The 21523-nt window shown below is 42.1% G+C and overlaps 1 non-coding gene across 1 annotated transcript; it reads left to right on the top strand.

The window, feature by feature from the left end:
- The first annotated feature begins 20093 nt into the window (after nucleotides 1-20093).
- Nucleotides 20094-20231, top strand: LOC114807778. Its single transcript, XR_003755850.1, has one exon. It is a non-coding gene; the product is annotated as a small nucleolar RNA SNORA7 (small nucleolar RNA).
- Nucleotides 20232-21523: the final 1292 nt, after the last annotated feature.

Raw genomic sequence — 21523 nt, 5'->3', positions numbered from 1 at the left:
TGAATGATATCACTCTTTATATGGCATTAAATGGCCTGGCTTTCACACATGCAAGTAGGACAGATTCAGTCAATCAGTGATATTTATTGAACACCGACTGTCAGCGGCATGTACACTCTGCGTACACGGTGTACAGAGCACTATTCTAAGAGCTAGGGAGAATACAGTGGAGTGAAGGTCAGCACAGTCCCTGGCTTCAAGAAATTTCCAGTGTAAGGGAGGAGACAGACATTAAGATTAATTGAAAGTAGGGAAAGAAACAGACTTCAAGAATAAATATGCGAGATAGAGAGAGAGAATTTTAGTTATCGTGACCACAGATGAAGTCCATTAATTGAAAACTGTAGTAATTTATAATAATTGTATTTGTTAAGCACTTACAATGTGTTAATCAACGTTCTAAACGCTGGGGAATATATAAGATAACCAGATCACACAGTCACTGTTTCACACAAGGTTCACAGTCGAAGTAGGAAGGAGAATGGATATTGAACTCCATTGTACAGCTGAGGTAACTGAGGCACAGACAAGCTAAATGATATTTATTAAGCGCTTACTATGTACCAAGCACTGCTCTAAGCTCTGGGGTAGATACAAAGTAATTGGGTCATCCCACGTGGGGCTCACAGTCTTAATCCCCATTTTAATGATAGTTATAATAATAATGTTGGTATTTGTTAAGCACTTACTATGTGCAGAACACTGTTCTAAGCACTGGGATAGATACAGGGTAATCAGGTGGTCCCGCATGAGGCTCACAGTCTTCAACCCCATTTAACAGATGAGGTAACTGAGGCCCAGAGAAGTTGTGACTTGCCCACAGTCACACAGCTGACAAGTGGCAGAGCAGGGATTCAAACTCATGACCTGAGGTAACTGAGGCCCAGAGAGGTTAAGTGACATGCCCAAAGTCACACAGCAGACAAGTGGCGGAGTCGGGATTAGAACCCACAACCTCTGACTCCCAAGCCCGGGCTCTTTCCACTAAGCCACGCTGCTTCTCCACAGTTAAATGACTTGCCTAAGGTCACACTGCAGGCACAGGGCAAAATCTGGATTAGAACGTAGGTCCCCCAACTCCCAGGCCTATGCTCTTTCGACTAGGCCATGCTGCTACTTGATATGATATCGGCTTGGGTTTTAGTTATAAAATAGCGTACCCCTATATCTTTCCAGATTTTGAGGTTTTAGAGTCCCTGCATTCATTCCCCTTCAGGGCAAATGTCAATAGAGTAAAGCACTCCCAAGTGCTATAATGACATAAGAAGATTATTTAGTCGGGGAAAAAAATAAAATAAAAACCAAAATGTGGACTCTTCCAAAATTGTGAGTCATTCATTCCTTTATGAAGTTAAAGAAATGACTTGGAAATGTCAACAATCCAGAGAGGGAAGAAAATATAAAGAAACTTTCAATGCAGAAGCTTGCCACCATACTTCGGCGAATGATTCAAATAAGGAAGCCGTGTCTGTCGACCTGACGACAGTGATTCGGTGTGATTTTTTAACGAACTGTAGAGGGTGCCTGGGTGTGATTTCACACAGCGCTTTGAAAAGAAAGTAACATAATGCAACACTACATTTATAAGCACACAGCTGAGAAAGATATTTCATAGACCTTCTGCTCCTTTTAATTTTAATGGATGAGAAATAAATCCCAAACAGCCTTATCTTATTGCTCTTATTAGTCGCCTGGAAAATGCTCTCCCTGCTGCAGTGAGAGGTTTATCTTTCAGACTCCATGTTTTCCGTTTACCCGTTCGGCCCTGATTTCCAGGTGGGTTTTGACATACTAATTTTGGATCCCCAGGCTTCTGTAACCATCTTCTCTGATGGAATGAATTAGAGCACCCCGACACGAGGACGTCTCAGCCTTCAGAAAGTTTCCTTGTCAATTCTGGGTGACACAGGCAATCCCAAGAGTCAAAACGTTAACTGCAAACTGACTGCCGGAACCAAAGTTGCGGAATACAAGGGGCAGCCTGTCTCTCCTCTACCCTAAGACAGGTTTCTCTGGAAAGGTGGCCAGAGAGACAGGAAATAACCCACAGTTGAAGATGGTGTTGTCTTTTCTTGCATCCTTTAAGATGACTGGGTGAGCTGAATGAGACAGAGATCTCCTGCGTTGACCCTCTGTCCTCTTCAGAGTGGGCAGTCATCGATTTTATACTAGTCAGCCCCTTTTTGAACCTGATGTAGCACTTGTCTGGGGCTGTATATGACACCAGACACCTATATATTGGGAATTTTTCTTTTCGGTGCCTGATCACCCCTCTGCGGGTAAGTTCCATGTTTCAGGCACCATTCCTGTGTTTACAGGCAACTAGGAAAAGACAGTGAGTATGGAACACTATCCTAGCACCCGGGGTACGCCTGGAGAAACCTTTTAGTTTGGGGCAAACACAGAAACTTCGTCTGTGTTGCAATTTCTGCTATTTTTGAGGAACATCTGTGGCCACTGCATTTGTCCCTCACAGATAGTAGCGGGGAATTCCACCTACTCTTTGGTTAGAGAAGCAATGTGGCTCAGTGGAAAGAGCACAGGCTTGGGAGTCAGAGATCATGGGTTCGAATCCTCGACTCTATGACTGGTCACTTGTGTGACTGTGGGCAAGTCACTTCACTTCTCTGTTCCTCAGTTACCTCATATGTAAAATGGGGATGAAGACTCTGAGCCTCACGTGGGACAACCTGATTACCCTGTATCTACCCCAGCGCTTAGAACAGTGCTCTGCATATAGTAAATGCTTAACACATACCAACCTTATGGTTATTATCATTATTAGGAACATATAATTAGCAACAACAGGGAGGCTGGTTTTTGTTGTTGTTGTTGATCCACTGAGGTAGAAGTAATATTAAAAATGCAGCTGATGTTGTATTTCTGTCCCCCTTCCTAAGTGCAATTAGAAAAAAGTTGCTTTCTAAATTCAATTTAAGAGATTAGCTTTTATTAAGAATAATAATGATGGTATTTGTTAAGTGTTTATTATGTGCCAGGCACTTTACTAAGCACTGGGATGGATACATACAAATTGGGTTGGACACAGTCCCTTCTCCCACATGAGGCTCACCATCTCAATCCCCATTGTACAGATGAGGTTACCGAGGCGCAAAGAAGTTCAGTGACTTACCCCAAATCACCCAGCAGACAAGTGGTGTAGCTGGAATTAGAACCCATGACCTTCTGACACCCAGACCATGCTCTATCCACTACGCCGTGCTGCTTCGGCCTCTCATTTTGAAAAATCAGCCACAGCACTCTTTATTTTCTTCAGGAACTAGACCTTCGGTAATTTCCTTTTGCATTAAGGGTTATTCCTACTGCTCACCATTAGCCGAATGTAGACGGTATTCAAGGTTGTTCTCTGTCACATGTCTCTAACGGTGCACCCCTAGATGAACGTAGACAATTTTTCGGGCCAGTAATTCTGTATTGGATGCATAATGCCAACCCACCCAAACCTGTTCGTATATTAAATGTTCAGGAATTTCAACGGGTAAAAAGTCAAAAGAAGACATTTTGAGAGATTGTTGTGGATCGTTTTCAGACTGGAAATTGCAAGAGCAACATTCAAAGAGGGTAGTGTGAACCGTAAGGACAAAATGGCAAGGTTGCCTCAGACCTATGGAAAGTTCACATTAAACTTCTGACGTTAACATGGCTTTCACCTAAGGAGACGCTATAAAATAATCTCTTTTTCAGAGCCACCAAATTCCTTTAGTTCTTCCGAGGGGATGGTTGAATTCGAGGATTCAATTCAACTGAAAGGATTTTTAAAAATTCTGGTACCCCTAATCTTCAGCATTACTTCTAATTTCTCGAACAGAAATCAGCAATATTGATGACCTAATAAGTTTTACGGCCCTGCCGCAGCCTTTTTTATGGAACTTACATCATTATGTAATGTGCTGTAAAGTACCTTGAATGCTGTAAAGCTCATTAAAAAAATATTTTTTTCTTGTAGTGTTTGTGATAGCCAAAAATTGAGGTATAAGGCTATTAAAATTCCAGAAGTCCTAACCTTACATGATACTCTCTTTTTTTCTTCCTTTTTTTCGATGTTTTTGAATCACATTTTTGGTATTTTTGATGTTGGTCTTTTGAAAGGTAATCTTTCGGAAGAGCAGATTAATTAAGACTTCGAAGGCTTCATTAAAATAGCTTTATCTGGTTTCGGTCCTTTACTCGAGATTCGGTCAGGACTATTGCAAAGCGAGTAGAGGTAGCGCAAGTGAAAATGACACTAAAATAACAATGATATGTGACAACCATAACCTTATAAGGGCAATAAATCATTGTTAGCCAAGGAAAGTTTATTTTTAAACTAATGCTTTAGTTGTTGTTGAGCGGTATATTCACTTCGATCCACTGGCCGGGTTTTGGAAGAACAAAGTGTGGGATCATGACACTTGTTTAGGTTTACTGTGACATACCTGTGTTATTGCCGGCATGTTTTCATAGAATTGTATTGTGTATTTTGTTTTGTATATTTGAATTAGTGAACTATCATAATGCTTTCCTTTGCTAGGAAGTCCTTTGCCGACTTGTTCATCCCAAGCGCTTAGTACAGTGCTCTGCACATAGTAAGCGCTCAATAAATACTATTGAATGAATGAATGAATGAATGACAAGAAATTCGAAAAGACATCTGTCATGGCACGTGGACCCAAGAAAGATATGTCAAAAAATAATTCTGCAAGAAAAGAGAGGCAGGAGATAGGAAAGTTTTTTTCCGTAAAAAGTAAGAGACCTCCCCTGAAACTCATCAGGAAAAAGTGAGGTAAAGAATTTGGGGGATTGTTCTGGAATGCAACTCTCCTGCTGGCAGAATGAATTATCATTACTGGGAGAGGAGTCGTTGCAGTTGTCTATCAAGTCCAGCTACATTCAAACTAGAGAAACTAATTATGACAGTGTGAATATAGACTTAGATGATGGCCAGAAGATGACATAGAACAAGCCATTTAACTGTTCCCTTGCTCAGTTTCATTTTCTATATAATGAAAAGCCCAATATCTCATCAAAACTCTATTATGTTCAGAGAAAAGAAGCCATGAAAGGAAAAGGCACATAATCATTATTACGCTCCACCTTGAAGATGCATATATAATGACCTCCAATTATCACATGAACAATGTAAAATGAATGTAGAATTTATGTTAGTAGACCTGTCACTCTAATTTCACTCTAATCAGCCAGATTGTGTTCTGCAATTTCTTTATTTCTCGTTACGCCTCTAAAGCTAGATCTATATTTGACTCTATTTTCTTTCTATCGTAAATAAACCTGGTTTTATTGGTTAATACAGTTTGGCTTACAGAAAATACGGCAAAAAAGGTGTTGTAAATTTACTCTCCCATTTTGAAACACAAAGAATGAAAATTTAGTGTGGTTTCGCTGAGACCCCAAGAGTTCAAGTGATCATTCAATATTACATTCCTTGGGTCTTCGGACAGGGCTGCAACCTACGTGAGAACAGACGATGAGATTTCTGGCACTTCCGGATTGTGGGCAGACTGGAAATTCAGTGAGAACATATTTTGTCTTTTCGAATTACCTTGGATCTCTCATTTCCGATCATCCTGAGAACTCAAATCCTAAGCTTCATAAGAAGAAAACCTAATGAGAAAACAATCAAAGCTATTGAACTTCAAAACTACACTTGATCGAATTAAACTGTCTTTAGGAGGGAGCAGAGTATCAAAGGCCACTCCTGGATGGGGTATGCATATTTTGGCGAAAGGAATTCTCCTGAAGAAAATGTTATTTGGGGGCCCAGATTTTCCCAGAGTAAAACAACCTGGTGCTGAGGGTGATTGCCCTTTGCAGACAGGAACCAGTGGTTTCTGAAGAACTAGAGGAACCATGTTCCACTAACCTCACCTGAGATCGTCCCCTGGGAAAATCAGCAAGTCTGCCTGACTAACCCTGGGGTAGGTTTTTCCATTTCCATTCCTCAGCCCTCTTCTCCTTCTCCTTCCCACCACTGCTTCTGGTTGCTACCTCTCTCAGGGACCTCAGTGAAGCAACTAGGGGCCTGGTAAGTGTTACCCTGTAGTAGATGCCTAAGGTATTTGAGAAACAGTGCGGCCTAGTGGATCAAGCACAGCCCCGGCAGCCCGGGCCTGCTCCTTTTATTCATCCCTCCCGTAGCCCCACAGCACTTACGTAAATATCCATAATTTCTATGTTAATATTAATGCCTGTCTCCTCCTCTAGACTGTGAGGTCGTTGTGGGTAGGCAATCTGTCTACCATTCTGTTTTATTGTCCTGAGTCCTGTTTTATTGTCCTCTCCCGAGTGCCTGAAGACCTGAGTTCTAATCCCCGGTTTGCCACTTGTTGCCGAGTGACTTGGGTCAACCTATCTGGGCTTCAGTTACCTCATCTGTAAAAGGGAGATTAAAACTGTGAGCCCCACACCGGACAGAGGCTGTGTCCTGCTTGATTATGCCTAGTATCTACCCCCAGTGTTTAGAGTAGTGTCCGGCACATAGTAAGCAGTTAATACGTACCATTAAAAAACAAAAAATAAAAGCAAAGGCATCTCCTTTTGTATTGAAATTCTAAAGCTTCACCACCGTATATCCAAGCCCGACGTCAACTGGGCAATTGGCCTATGTAGTCACAGACGGTGGGTCACCGGGAACAAGCAGACCAACCTCTTATCTTGGATCCAGCATTAGCACTCCAAGTTTTTTGTGTTCAATCAGTTGAAGCTCATTATGTGCAGAGTCTTGTACTAATAGCTCGCAAGAATAAAGTTTGAGAGTTGATAGATACTATCCCTGCCTATGAGAAGCTTAAAAGAGAGAGAGAGAGACATTAAAATAAATTGCTGATAGGATAGGCAGAATATAAGGCTATGCCCGTAGGGGTCATAGTACTAGAAGTGAGGAGAATAGAGAGAATTTAAGGTGTGCGGAATCAAGTGCACAGACAACACAGAGGGGAGTGCAAATAGGCGGGAGGACAAAAGCACACTGTTAGGCCGTGTAGCCTTACCTTAAAGCTTTAATGGGGGAATAGACTGAAAAATGAGATTTAGTCCAAGAAAATACCTAAATTAACCATCTCTAGCTTTCTTTTTCTTTTTATACTCTCTACCTCCAAAGCCTTATTGAAGGCACATCTTCTCCAAGAGGCCTTCCCTGACTAAGCTCCCTTTTCCTTTTTTCACAGTCCCTTCTGAATCCTGATCTGCTCCTTTTATTCATATAATAATGTTGGTATTTGCTAAGCGCTTACTATGTGCCGAGCACTGTTCTAAGCGCTGGGGTAGACACAGGGGAATCAGGACGTCCCACGTGGGGCTCACAGTCTTAATCCCCATTTTACAGATGAGGTAACTGACGCACAGAGAAGTGAAGTGACTTGCCCACAGTCACACAGCCGACAAGTGGCAGAGCTGGGATTCGAACTCATGAGCCCTGACTCCAAAGCCCGTGCTCTTTCCACTGAGCCACGCTGCTTCTCCAATCTCACGCAGTCCCACAGCACTTACGTAAATATCCATAATTTATATATTTATAGTAAAATCTGTCTCTACCTCCAGTCTGTGAGCTCACTGTGGGCAGAGAATCTGTCTACCAACTCTGTTATATTGTTCTTTCCTGAGTGCTTACTACAGTGTTCCACACACAGTAAGTTCTCGGTAACTAAGATTGACTGAATGACTGATTCTCTTTATCTCCAGGTATAGGTTAAGTAGAGAGAATACATTACCTCATGAATATATAGTAATGTTGGTATTTGTTAAGCCCTTACCTTGTGCCAAGCACTGTTCTAAGCTCTGGGGGAGATACAAGGTAATCAGGATGTCCCAGGTGGAGCTCACAGTCTGCATCCCCATTTGACAGATGAGGTCACTGAGGCCCAGAGAAATTAAGTTACTTGCCTAAGGTCACACAGCTGACAAGCGGCGGAGCCGGGATTAGAACCCATGACTTCTGACTCCCAAGCCCGGGCTCTTTCCACTGAGCCACACTGCTTCTCACAAAATACCTTTTGTCCAGATCTCAGGAAGAGGAGAAAGAAAGGCATCACAGTCAACTGCTATTGCAAATTGCCTCACTTCTCTCCCTCTGCTATGAGGAGACCTCGGATCCACCCCCAGTAGGACGGATCTTTCCCCCATGGGCCGAGAAACCAGTTTTCTTCCAGAAGGTTCTCCGAGGCTCTGGTGGGCTATCTGGTCCTATGCCGGACCTCTGACCTCACTAACTCTGCCCTCGCACCAATTATTAGGATTTCCTATAGTCAGTAGGACATGTGTTTAAGTTTTTTTTTTGCAGAAGAGGTGTTGTTTGGCACTGAACCATCTGCACTCTTTCTTCTAATCCCCCTGTCTTTTCATAGAGGCAGATATTGCGAGTGAGCTGCACACCAGGTGAGTCCCCATTCACAGGACAGTAATAATAAGAATAAGACTGATGTTGGTATTTCTTAAGCACTTACTATGCGCCAGGCACTGTTCTGAGCACTGGAGCCGATTCAAGGTAATTAGTTTGTCCCACGTGGGGCTCCCAGTCTTAATCCCCATTTTACAGATGAGGTAACTGAGGGACAGAGAAGTGAAGTGACGTACCAAGGTCACACAGCAGACAAGTGGCGGAGCGGGGATTAGAACCCACGACCTCTGACTCCCAAGCCCGGGCTCTTTCCACTTAGTATATCTCTGAGATCTCAAAAGTAGCAGACATCACATCCATTTAGTGATACCCCACTGAATATTAGAGGCGGAGTGGCGTAGGGTAGTGGGACTAACAAATCACTTCAAGACTGACTGTTAGCACTTGAAATTTTTTCTCACTGATCCCCGCCTGACATTAAATAACTGTTCTAACAACTCCATTCTCGTTTCCTTACAGTTTGCCTCTCTTACTCCAATTTTTCTCACTTCTTTAGTCTATGTTTTTCAAAGCAAAGTTTTCTTCCTTGTATGAAAACCTTAATATTATAATGAGGGTTTCAGAATCGGGTCTCTTGCCTCTCACCTTGGGCCTTCTCTACATAGGTCTGGGCTACAGGGCTCCCTTTTTTTTCAAGACTTGGAAGCCGACCACGTTAAAAAAAAAATCTTTGAACAGTCTTTTCGTATTTATCTCCTTGTTCTTGTCAGTAGAGGGTTGGTTTTGAGCCTCCGTACCACTCAGCAAAGGTCATTTCTTTGAGAAGAGGGCACAGCGAATACCAGCTCTGAATAGCTACCAACAACTGGTTTCCTCTCCCTCTTCAACACCGCTCTCATGTACACTTGCTCCGGCAGCAAACCCAACACCGCGCTGAAAGGAGGATGACGTTTCCAAATGACACCGTGTAAAATCATCTCTCTGGCTTCTGTTGCTGACAGCGTCATTTCTCCGACAGGACCCACCACGACACGGCTACTGTTTCTTCTCTTTCGCGCTCTCCTTTTCTCTCTCTCTCTGGTAGGGAAGGCCTGAGGTACTTTTCCACTGAAGTGTGTCAACGGTTTTCTTACCGTCACCGAGAAAATTTTCTTCAGCAGACCAAGCGCCTCATGGTAAATAAGTAACCCAGCCCTCTAGTTGAAAACTAAGGGCCTGGGAACAGAAACCTTTCTTCTTAAGTAACAGTACACTGCATTTTCCCCCCCTTCCAAGTGAATTTTTGCCATTTGGACTGTAGAGGGTGGAAGAGTTCCATTGGAAGTTGACGGAGCTGAATGTCTCAGCAGGTCAGACCTCACACTGAATAGGCCTTTATCACCACAACAGAGCCTGGCTTTTCTGTGAATCCACCCCTGTAAGAATGGGGGATCAAATCAGCATGCATTTTGACAGTGGAAGCTGCAGTCTTAAACTCAGAGCAGTAAGTGAGATCTCAGAAAAGGGAGCAAGCTTGTATTCGTCCCGTGGATTGCCCCGCAAGAATACTTCTCTGCCAAATCCGTAGAATCAGTTGAGTTGATCTCGGGAAGAGTTCTTCACCCTAGACACGAATGCACAAACCGGTTGCTTCTCCAGAAGAAAAATATCACAAGGGAGATTGGTATCTTTGCCGAGGGAAAAATGCTAAGGAGTTGGGGGACAGATCGATGAGGGTATCCATCCTAATTAGAACCCAAGGTGGGTTTCCCTTCGTGAGGGAAAATTCTCTGAACAGAGACAGTCTGATCGATTCTACTCCAAAAGAGGTACATTTAGGCGCACCATGGTGTTCATCCAGTTGAGATAGAATTACTGGAAAGGTCTCATTTCAAGTCTCCTCTTCGACTAACCATTTCTAGCAGCTGGGGGAACTGAGAAAATGACGTCGTTCTCAGAACTCAGGTCTTGATATGGGGGTTTCTGTGAGCCCCCATGTGGGACAGAGAGTGTGTCTGATCCGATCGTGTTATATCTACCTGGTATTTCGTTCTTGGCACAGGAGTAAGCACTTATCAAACACCACAATTATCATTATTATTATGAGGGAATCTTACGGTGTGAATGACGGCCAGCTGTTCTCAATCTGCACTGAGCAGAGGAAGAAATAAAAATTTCCTTAGGAGAGATTTACATTAGACGGAAGGATGAATTCGATAATCATTGGACTTGATTACACAGCCAAGTTGTAGAATCTTTTTTCTCTGGAGGTCTTTAAAGTTAGAACTCATTCTCCTCTGGGATGTTTGAAGTGCAGTTCAACAGAATGAGCAGTCAAAATCCCTTCCGCTCTCTCAGATTCCACAGCATGAGTCTCGTCGGTTTGGGAATCATATTCCTAGAGGGTGTCGGTTAGGCCTGTGACAGAGAATACCAGAGGCTTGGCTAAATAAGGGGGAAAAAAACCCATGAAAGAGTGCAGTTGATATTAGAGAAGATATGAAATTCATGTCAAAACCATAGTTTGGATGGCAGATTCTTAGAACAAGGGCTTAAAAAGGGTTCAAAAGTAAAAAATGATATGTTTATGAGTAGAATCTATCCACGGTGAATTTATTGAACGCTCACTGTAGACTGGACACTGTATTAAGCATTTAGGAGACATACGGTATCAGAGTTGGTAGACATGTTCCCTGCCTACCAGGACCTTTGGTCTAGAGGAAAAAGAAAACATTAGTCTTTTTCAGGTGAAAATGTATTATTTTCTAATTCCTCTTTAGTTTAAATTTATTTTACCTTCTTTGAAAGTAACATGCACAGGAGAAATGTATTAAGGTAAATACACAGAAGAGATACATATTACACCACCGTGCCTTTTGAAGAGAATAGTTTCTCCTATTTAGCCTTTAACTAGGTTACAGAGATAGTAAGGAGCCTCCCAGAAGTCAAATAATACTGGGAATGGCTACAGATCTTTTAAGGATATCCAGAGTAAGAAAATTTTAGATGAATTTTAAAATGTGTGACATTCCCAAATAAGCAGGGGAAATGATTTTAACACTCAGAATGAAATATTCAACTTTTCTCAAAGGAATAGAGAGCTGTCCCCTGAGAAGAATAGATCTATCGCGTTGCCGTTCGTACTCAGAGACGACAGCATTGACAGTGTTGCTTCCCGGGCTCGCGCAGAGCTGAAAAGATTGCTGAGTGATCGGATGTCTCCACTAAAACGGATGGTGCACGTGACTAGGAATGCTGCTCATCTTTAAAGGTGGCAGACTTTTCTTTTTTAAACCCGTAATTATTCCTCTGACTCCACCGAGAGAGGAAAAGAGGAAACAGAGTCATTCATCCACTTGTAGCAGCCATTTAAAACTAAAAATTAAACTGCAGAAAAGCACGCGGGAGGGTAATCCGCATTCGGCTGGTCACAGTATTTCAACATCATCGGTATCAACAACTATTTATTGAGCTCCTACTGTGTGCATGGATTAACCTGCTGTGATGAATCTGCTCTCATCCATTTTATGACTTCATCTGTTGCCCCTACACTCGTGAAATAGAGAGTGACTGTGCAGAAATCGGACACACTACTGGGAAAGTAAGTTCATTTTCTGAAAGAGAAAAAAAATAACCTTTGTAAGACAACCCCTGAAGTCACCATGTTCTTTATGTCCAAGGTGATAGTTTGAGATGCAAATTAATAGTACTCTTGGTGCCTAAAACATCCTATATTTTCTAATCCGGAGTCTCTCGGTGAAAATGTTGGAAAAGTTAGGCGTGTCGTTCTTTCGAAGGCCTTTCACGAGTGATTTCTAACACTGGCAAAGCCTGCATTAACACATTCTTGGGAAAAGCTTAATTTGGATTTGAAGACCTATTGCTACCTTCATTTTTGCTTGGCAGAATGAGTTTCACACATGACTGCAAAGTTTCAAGTATTTCTAGCCTAGTGTGCACTTTCTGAGCGGAGACAAATATCACTGCTGATATGCTATTTACCTGTTGCGAGACACCATGGATAAGATATTGATATTTTACACTTTATACCTGCCGAGTCCCGTGGTTGTATTGACTTCAAAATGTCAGCTCCGTGACTTATCTCGGTGATAGGAAGTGACCTGTTAATGTTCATAGCATTATGGGGGAAAGCGCTGTGTTTGGAGATGGGACCCTTTCATTTGAATAAATGATATCTTATTCTCCTCCCTGGGCTGGGAGAAAAATCAAGAGATTTCTCTCTGGTTATCCCACTGGGTCATAAGGCTGCACCCACGAGTCTGTAAGATGGTTTAGGACCCAGATCATGCCTACTGTATTCTCCCAACTCTTTAGTAAAGTGTTCTGTGTACAGTAAGCACTTCATTAATCAAGCCATCCATTGAGTTTATTGAGCGCTAACTTAAGGAATACCACTGATTGATTCTTCAAGAGCTGGTGGGGAGCAGGAAGTGTTGATGGGTGAATGATGCCCTTCCCTCATTCACTCATTTAATCGTATTTATTAAGCACTTACTGTATGCAAAGCACTGTACTAAGCGCTTGGGAGAGTTCACTAAAGCAACATCCCTCATCCTTCTGGTAGAATTTCTCATCCGTCACCTGAATGTTTTCCATACGGGACAACTTGGTTTAGATGTGGGGCCCAAGCCAGAGAGGAAAGGAACTGTAAGAGTGTGGAGTGATGATGATTGTGCTGAAGCTCTTCCCACTCCCTTTTATTCACTTCTCTCAGAGCTTTTTGAAATACAGAAAGGCCCCCATTCTGGAAGGACTTGCGGGGATGGTGGAGTGATTCTTTGGCTCGGGGTGGGATTAAAAGTAGACTCTATTGAACTGGACACATCAAAAAGGTCATTACTCAATTGAGATCACGATAAGTCTGGTACTTTAGATGGAACTATCATTTTAGAGGAATTTTCTTTCCATTTTCTTCTATTTCATATTTGATCCACTTAGAATGAATAACTGATACATTAAAATGCTCACCCTGAAGAAGGTAGATGTCGGACATTGATTCTGATACTTCCTGCCTCACCCAACTCAAACCTGGCTCACCAGAGCACCAGACTTGGTTTACTTTTAGGTTGCATTGCAATAACAAAGGGAGAATCAAAACCATTGCAGAGAATGTAGCCGGTTGTGCTGATCACACATTGGTCTCTTGCATGTTTGGAGAGGATTTTATCATTAGTAGCTTAATTTCTGAAAATGAAGACTGTAGACCCCAATACACACACACACAAAAATCACAAATAGTCCAATATATTCATTAGACAATTTAACAACTTTTTATTGTCTTGTAAATCGGGAAAGAGCAGGACAAATCCAAAAATCACAACATTCCATTATTGTACTTAACATTTTCAATGTAAAGATCGGAAGTGCTCTTTCTTTAACTAAGTGACTTTTGTCGAGCATTTGAGCATATCAACCCAGGGGGGTCCATGGCTTGAGCTTATTAAACCAAGGTTGTCCATGGCTACTAAAGCCAACTAGTATTTGCAGAACTTTGTAGATCTGCTTTCTGATCTATCTTAGAGGGAGGGTGGTAGAGGGAATCTGAAAACACAATCGCCAAACCAGTATGAGAATTGTAGATCCTCTGATAGCACCACCGGAAACTTCATCTCTGGGCTCCATGGCTATAGAGTTCTTCATATTGGCTCACCGTATTAATTGGGTGAAACTCGGGTTTCAGCTGTCATTTTTGTTGCAAGGTGGTACTCACCCCACTGAAAGATAGTTCACCATCCTCTTCTAGTTCAGGGTTGGGGAAGGAAAAGGAGAAAAGTATGGGGTTAAATCAATCAATGGGATTTATTGAGTGCTTACTGTGTGCAGATCACTAAATTAAGCACTTGGGAAAGTACAATATGATAGAGTTGGTGGTTGTGGGTGGGTATGGTCTACAGGGGAGACAGACAATAAAATAAATTACAGATAGAGAAAATAGTAGATTATAAGGATTAGGTACACAAGGTCTTTGGGGCTTCGGTGAGTATTAACGGGTTTAAGGCAGGGGGCGGTATACAGCCCATTACATAGTCATGGTGAGGGAGGGAGGTTAGGGAAAATAAGGGCTCAGTCAAGGAAGGCCCCTTTTTATGGTATCTGATAAACACTTTTTATGTGCCAGGTACTGTACTGTACATATAACCTAATCGAGTTGGACGCAGCCTTTTTCCCACATAGGGCTCCCAATCTTCATCCCCATTTTACAGATGAGGTAACTGAAGCACAGAGAAGTTAAGCAACCTGCCGGAGGTCACATGGCAGGTAAGTAGTGGAGCCGGAATTAGAACCCAGGTCCTCTGACTCCCAGGCGCGAGCTCCTTTCACTAGACTAAACTGCCTACCTGAAGGAGATGTGATTTTAGGAAGGTTTTGAAGGTTTATGGAACGCTAGTGCTATGTATCTATAAGTACTAAGACCTAAACAGAGCATTTAATATCCTAAGCAAGATTAACTGTGGTGAGAAACTCTCCCAATTTTTGAATTGCCACTTAATAAAAACAAAAAAGTCACGCTCAACTTGAATAATGTTGCCAATATCCTGCTTCTAGTTTAGGCAGTGAGATTTTATTTTGTAAATGACCACACCCGCTCTATCATTTTATTCATCCATCTCCAGCTTTCCATGTGCTACATAAAAAACCAGCTAAGGTACCTGGTCTTTTGGTCTATACTGGTTTTTTCTTTCTTGCCCTGTGGTTCTCTGCTTGGTATCCTTCATGTTGTCTGCCTTCAGAGTCCTACTGAGGCCTGGATGGAATCCATTATTAAAGAAAAAAAGTGGTGTCTAGACAATGGCATCTCTTCCCCCTACCAATCAAGTAATTAATGGCATTTATTACTTGCTTTCTGTACTCAGTGTGTACTGGGGAGAGTACAGTACTACAGAGTTGGCAGGTATGTTCCCTGATCCCAGGGAGCTTACAGCCTAGAGGGGAAGACAGACATGAAAATCAATTACGGGTACGTACCTAAGTGCCGTGGGGATGAGGGAGGGGGTGAATTTAAAGTGCTTTTAAGAGCATAGGTGACGCAGAAGGGAAAGGGCATAAGGGAGATGAGGCCTGAGACAAGAGAGGACCATTAGAGGAGATGTGATTTGAACAAGGCTTTGAATGTGGAGAGAGTGGTGGTCTGTCATTCATTCATTCATTCAAATTTACTGAGCACTTACTGTGTGCAGAGCACTGTACTAAACACTTGGAAGAGTACAATACAACAGTAGAGAGACACAATTCCCTGCCCACAGTGAGATCACAGTCTAGAGGGAGCTTACAAGGAGAGAGAATTCCAGTCCAGAGGGAGGATGAGGGTCTGGAGGAGGCGGGGGGATAGATGAGATTGAGGTACATTGAGTAGACTGCTGTTAAAGGAGTGAAGTGCGCGGGCTGAGTTGAAGTAGGAAATCAGCAGGGTAAGATAGGAGGAGGAGAGCTGGTCGAGTGCCTTGAAGCGGACGATAAGGAGTTTCTGTTTGACGTGGAGGTGGATGGGCAGCCACTGGAGATTCTAGAGGAGTGGGGACATGTGAACTGAATGTTTCTTTCAGAAAAATGATCTGGGCGGTAGAGTGAAGTTCACATCACCCCCCACTCCTCAAGAACCTCCAGTGGTTGCCCATTCACCTCCACATCAAACAGAAACTCCTCAACAGAGTTCCTTCAGAAACTTAGTTTTGAGATGTTGCTCAATATGCATTCTGATTCAGGTGGGTTTGGCTCCAGCAGAACTCCAATGCCTAAAGCAAAATGGCTAATTGCTACACATCAGATGGATGATTATCTATCCTTAATCCCATGCATTCTTCACATCCCCTATCATCAAGAAAATAAAAACATTATTATTAGTAGGGTATTTTAAAGTTTTTATTATGTATAATAGAAGCAGCGTGGCCTGGTGGATATTGCTCTGGCCTGGGAGTCAGAAGGATCTTGTTTCTAATCCCGACTCTGCCCTTTGCCGACTGTGTGACCTTGGGCAAGTCACTTTCTCCCTGCCTCAGTGACCTCATCTGTAAAATGAGGATTAAGACTGTGAGCCCCACATGGGACAGAGACGGTGTCCAAGCTGATTACCCTCTATCTACCCCAGTGCTTAGAAAAGTGGCTGGCACATAGTAAGAATTTAACAAATACCGATAAAAAAAAATTGTCAAGCACTGGGCTATGAGATAATTAGGTCTGACACGGTACCTATTTAACACGGGGCACTCAGTCTAAAACACTCAAGTAAAGAATGGATTGTAGATATAATTTAGAATATAGAATAGATATAGATAGAATATAATATAGAATACTCTTTAGGGTTCAAAAGCAGTGGAAAGAAGAACCTGCAGGTTGGTCTTAGATCAGTTGTCAGTGCATATTGGAGCATTTTAGAGTTATAGGGTATCACAGATTGTTCTGTGACTCATTTATTTCTACTTTACTTGAAGAGATGGTTAAATAAACACTCTGGAGTAATAGAAATACAGATTTTAATCATAACACTGAATTATAAAGAAGAGTAAAACAGGGAGAAAATTTTAAGCGCTTGAATATAATAGAAAGGGATAATTAACAATCAGACTGGGAGCTGTCGTCTAGCAGTCTGATGATGCATAAAGGACTAAAAGAATTGTTTAACCAACTGTTAAATCAACCCAAATTGTTGTTTTTAATTATGGAACTCACCATCCAACATCTTCAAACTTTTTTTTTTTCTCTGAGGAAACGGAGATGGAGGCACTTTAAATGATCAGTGGTTGCACAACATGAAAAAACTTCAAACGTAGACGTTTGGCAATAAATAGAGGTGGAACCGATTCAATCTCTCCTGTGGAACCTGATTATCTTGTATCTACCCCAGCACATAGTACAGTGCTTGATAAGTGCTTAACAAATACCACTAGTATTATTATTATTATTATTGTAGTTACATATAATATACTTACATTTATATATACTTTTCACATATGTCTCACAGTCTCATGGCATGGAAACCCCACTCTCCAGATAAGGAAACTGAGAGGAAAGAGAAGTCGAATGACTTGCCCAAGGCAACAGGCAAGGGACAGAGCTGGAATTAGAGCCTGCTTTCTGACTCCTGATCCTGTACTCTTTCCCTTAAATCCTGAGAATTCCCCATAGTTTTCTTGGGTGAAAATGCAAGGGAAGGTTTGCAACCTAGCAGAGGAGAGGGACTACAGAAATAGAGAAGCAACATAGCCCTCATGCATGTCCTGATGATGGACGGAGGCTCAAGAAGCTCCTGAACTTTATTGGAAACTAGTAGAGGGCTGGCACACGTGCAGAAAATCCTGACAGGTTGTGACAGGTGGATAATACATCGACAAGACCGATTTGGCAATCGAGAGGGATGTTGCATGACCCAGTGGATAAAGCATGGATCGGGGAGCCGGACGACCCGAGTTCTAATCCCAGCTCTGCCCCTTGCCTCCTGTGTGACCTTGGGCAAATCACTTAATTTATCTGTGTCTCAGTTTCCTCTAGTGAAATATGGAAATCCAATTCCTGTTCTCTCTCCTATACCCCAGTGACTGGTATATATGGTAAGCACTTAACAAATAACCACCTTTAAAAAATGACACCCCATGTTTAGGAAAGCTGAACCCACCTCAGTAGGAGTTTAGGGGTCTCTTCTATAACAACATGTCACTTCCCTAGTATCAAATACAGCCTCTTCAAGCATGGTGTAGTTGATAGAGCACAGGCCTGGGAGTCAGAAGATCATGGGTTCTAATTCCAGCTCCTCCGCTTGTCGGCTGTGTGACCTTGGGTAAGTCACTTCACTTCTCTGTGCTTCAGTTACCTCATCTGTAACATGGGGATTGAGAACGCGAGTCCCACATGGTGCAGTGGACCTGTCCAACCCTATTTCCTTGTATCCACCTCAGCGTTTAGTACAGTGCCTGGCACATATGAGCGCTTAACAAATACCACAATTATTTTTATTGTTCACTAAGTGAAAACAAGGAAAGAGCCTTGAACATTTCTTTAACTGCACAATCCCAACACAAAAGCATCAGGTGTGTATTTATGTTCGCCATGTGCGGCTTTGTTCACTTAAAACACGTAGAAAGGCAATGTGTACTTAACTCTCCAAGGTATTCAATTAATCACTCAAATTTTTCATTGAAGAACTTCAGAAGAAAAAATGGATGTAATGCTAAAAGAAAATCGCTTGAAACAAAGCTTTTCCTTCCTCCACAGTGAACTGAAACCGTAGCGATACGTACCGAAAGAAAGAAGGCATTCTCCAGGTCTTCACTGTGAAAATCACAGCGAAAGTGGAGGAATTCCTCCGTCTCACCAATTTCTTAGTGAATTTACCCATTAAGCTGGACACCAAAGCCTGCTGCAGGTGTTGAGGGGGCGACTGGGAGGTGTGATCCATTAATCGACAGTTGGCCGACGTTATGTCCCAACCCTTCTTCCCGCTCTGGGAATTCCCGTTATTCGCTGCATTAACCTCGCAAGTGAAGGTCGGTCAAGGATCAAGATTTTTATTATCCTCCCTTCGAGGCAGGTCCCTGACTTCTTTCTTTCCAGGTGAGCTCATTTTAGGAAGAAATACTTTCAGGAAACTAACAAAGAGGCATGATAGGGTTCAAGTTGAAGAGATGTTGGCCTGTATCAGCTGGTTTAGACCAGTTACCCAATTGGCTGTCCTCTGTTTGAACGCACTTTCACACCATTTAGAGATTTTGGGGCTTGCAGCTGAAAAAACAAATGCAAGACAAATGAAAGACAGATTAAAAGAGTTAGAAAAATTGGAAACTAATGGTGCTGGATTTTAGAAGTGCTGCTTGGTCTTTCAAAACATTGTTCAGTTCTTTCAAGAGGAGTCTACATACAAGTTTACTTAACCCAGACAAGTCAGTTTAGATTCTACTTTCTTCATTTCACCTCTACGTAAACCTTCAATTACAGGTCAGGGATCACACCGAGTCCCAAAGGCACACAGAACCAAGCCAGGGGTAAAGGTTATAAGAACTAGATGAAATGAAGTGTCTATTTTAATAAATGTTCTTGAACTCTAATGAACAGATATTAACTGAAACATATCTCACCCAAAACGTACATATATGTCATCAACAACATGCTATTTTGTAGTCAGAGTCCAGTGTGTCAGAAATAACACCCTAAATGTGCACCTGACAATAATACAGCTATTTAAATCTGTCCCAGCATTCGATGTCACGGAAAATACACTTCTGAAATGAGCCTCGCGGTTTAAATATTATTAGTTACATTTGATTTGGATTTTAGGCTTATGGATGTTTCAAAAGAAGAAAAAAAAATCTGTAAAGACCTGTAGCTCCTGAAACTTTATGAAGAATATTCCCAATAGACATTTTATTCTAACACACTCAATGTGACTTCTGTTGAGTCTTTCAAGAGTCTTAACTTCTAAGTTTGGGCCCCTAGTCAAAGGAGAAAAAGAACAGGGAAGTGAAGAGGGAATGTGTACTGTAAAAAAATAATAATAAAAAAGACTTTTCGAGACCCACATTGGTCAAAGGCCCTGTCTCAAGGATGACACTGTATCACACTTAAAGGACAGTAATGTCTCTTGATACGGTTTCTTAGTAACTGTTCAAAGTCTAGCTAAGAGTTCAGATGACATTAGGAACCCTGAACACTCACTCTCTTCTAAGTGTGAAGGTGAAAACAATGTATTGACATATTGCACCACATTCAACTTATTTACAATAGAGTGTATATATATTTATAGAGCATATATCACCTCTCAAGGTCGCACCTGGAGAGTTTCCAGTCCTCTACCAGTCTCGACTAGGGGAGGGAGAGTCAAGCAGAGGCCGATCCATTCCATTCCTAACTTGGCCAGTGGCTGGCGAGTGGAAGGCCATCTGCTACAAGTCAAAACTCACCTGTGCTGGGCAGCAGCGGCACGGGAGAGAGTCGAGGGCGGAGACTAAGTTTTACTGCGTGGAAGGAGGCAATGGTAAACCGCCTCTGTATTTCTCCCGTGAAAACTCTATGGATCCACTACCGGAATGATTTATAGATGGAGGTGGGGCATAGTGGGAGAGATGTGTCCGTGGCATCGCTATGGATCAGATAAGGCTTGACAACACCAGACAACAACAACGAGAATATATATGTACTCTAAGAATGGTTAGATAAGTGTGTGTATATATACACCAAGTTAGAATCTCTTAAACTGTAATTATGAACAATCTTTGAAAGATCAGTTAAAAACTTAAAGGTTAATGGAGACCACAGTCAGCATTGTGAACGAATTATTTAAAATCACTGGGTTTATAAAAAAAAATGTTTACTTGGCTTGTACAATCTGGGTTCAGTCCCTTAGCCTTGTAATACTGAATACTGATTTCAGATTAATGCAGATTTCTGATTGAAGAAACCACAGATGTCTTTGTGGTCAAACACACCTACTCTTGGGTCTAGTCTATCTAACTGGACCATGGAAGCAACATGATAGAGTAGATACATGGTAATCAAGTCCCTCATGAGGTTCATAGTCTAAGATGGAATGAGAACAGGGATTGAATCCCCACTTTGCAGATGAGGAAACTGAGGCAAAGAGAAGTGATTTGCCTGAGGTCACACAGCAAGTAAGCAGGGGAAGTACCATGGCCTAGTGGATAGATCTCGGGCCTAGGAGTGAAAGGACCCATAAAGCTTTTCAGAAACCAATATTTATTCCTCTCAAATAAAATTTGGTTTCAATCCATTGTAATACCAGTGGTACCAAGTCATTACCTTGAGCAAGAATCCTTTTCAAAACAGAAGATATGTGCACCGTTTGATCGACAAAAGCCTGGCTCGTACCTGTACCGGATCACTTCTTTCTTGGCATAGAAAACTCACTCGGATCTTGGGCCTACTCTCTGCTTCTAGAGTCCCTGCAAGCGGGAGATATTTCTCCATTGATCTCACCCGAGATGCTTCTGGGGAGTGTCATTGTCTTGGCTATCTGAATTTTTCTCAGGGATGCTTGCTCTGGTTAGTTGTACTGTAAATCTTGCTTCAATTAATGCCTTTCAGTACTTCCAATCTCAAAGATGTTTAAATACCCCAGGCAGTGTCTGGAAACCACCTCTCCAAAGTCAGTTTTCACAATCACTGCCTGTTTTGACTCCGGTGACAGAGCCCGTTAGTATATTTGAAGGTGAGCATGTCCAAAGG

Source organism: Ornithorhynchus anatinus, chromosome X3 (genome assembly GCF_004115215.2).
Source record: "Ornithorhynchus anatinus isolate Pmale09 chromosome X3, mOrnAna1.pri.v4, whole genome shotgun sequence".
In the NCBI taxonomy this organism is placed as follows: domain Eukaryota; kingdom Metazoa; phylum Chordata; class Mammalia; order Monotremata; family Ornithorhynchidae; genus Ornithorhynchus; species Ornithorhynchus anatinus.
Note: the sequence above shows the minus strand (reverse complement) of the source record. Positions and strands in the feature narration are given on the sequence as shown.